The following is a 961-nucleotide window of genomic DNA, read 5'->3' on the forward strand; positions in this document are numbered from 1 at the left end:
TTAACGATGTTGATCCGGCAGACCCACGAGCACGGTATGGTTTTCCACCTGTTTCCGTCCTCTGCTATTTCTTTCCTCAATGTTTCATAGTTCTCCTCTAGAGATCTTTTACCTCCTTAGTTAAATATATTCATATTCATATATTCATTCTTTGTTGCTATTGTGAAGGGAATTGACTCTTTGATTTGGTTCTAGGTATGGCTGCTATTGGCGTATATGAAAGCCTCTGATTTGTATGTATTGATTTTATATCCTGAGATTTTCCTGAATTCATTTATCAATTCCAGGAGCCTCTTGGTTGAATCCATGGGGTTTTCTAGATATAATATCATGTCATCTGCAAATAGTGAGAGTTCAATCACTTCTGTTCCCATTTTTATGCCTTTAATTCTACTCTCTTGCCTGATTGCTGTTGCCAGGACTTCCAGCGCTATGTTGAACAGAAGTGGAGATAGTGGGCAACTTTGTCTGGTTCCAGTTCTAAGTGGGAATGCTTTCAATTTCTCCCCATTCCGTATGATGTTGGCTGTGGGTTTGTCATATATGGCTTGTATCATTTTTAGGTAAGCCCCATCTATGCCTATTTTGTTGAGCATTCTCATCATAAAAGGGTGTTGAATTTTGTCAAATGCTTTTTCTGCGTCTATTGAGAGTATCATATGGTTTTTGTTTTTGCTTCTGTTTATGTGGTGAATTACATTTATAGATTTGTGTATGTTGAACCATCCCTGCATCTCTGGGATGAAGTCCACTTGATCATGATGGATTATTTTCTTAATAAACACATGGATTTGGTTAGCTAGAATTTTGTTGAGAATTTTTGCATCTATACTCATAAGGGATATTGGTCTGTAGTTTTCCCTTTGTGTTGCATCCTTTCCTGGTTTTGGTATCAGGGTTATGTTGGCTTCATAAAATGTGTTGGGGAGGAATCCATCCTTCTCGATGCTGTGGAATAATT

Source organism: Propithecus coquereli, unplaced genomic scaffold (assembly GCF_000956105.1).
Source record: "Propithecus coquereli isolate 6110/MARCELLA unplaced genomic scaffold, Pcoq_1.0 Scaffold355, whole genome shotgun sequence".
Lineage (NCBI taxonomy): Eukaryota > Metazoa > Chordata > Mammalia > Primates > Indriidae > Propithecus > Propithecus coquereli.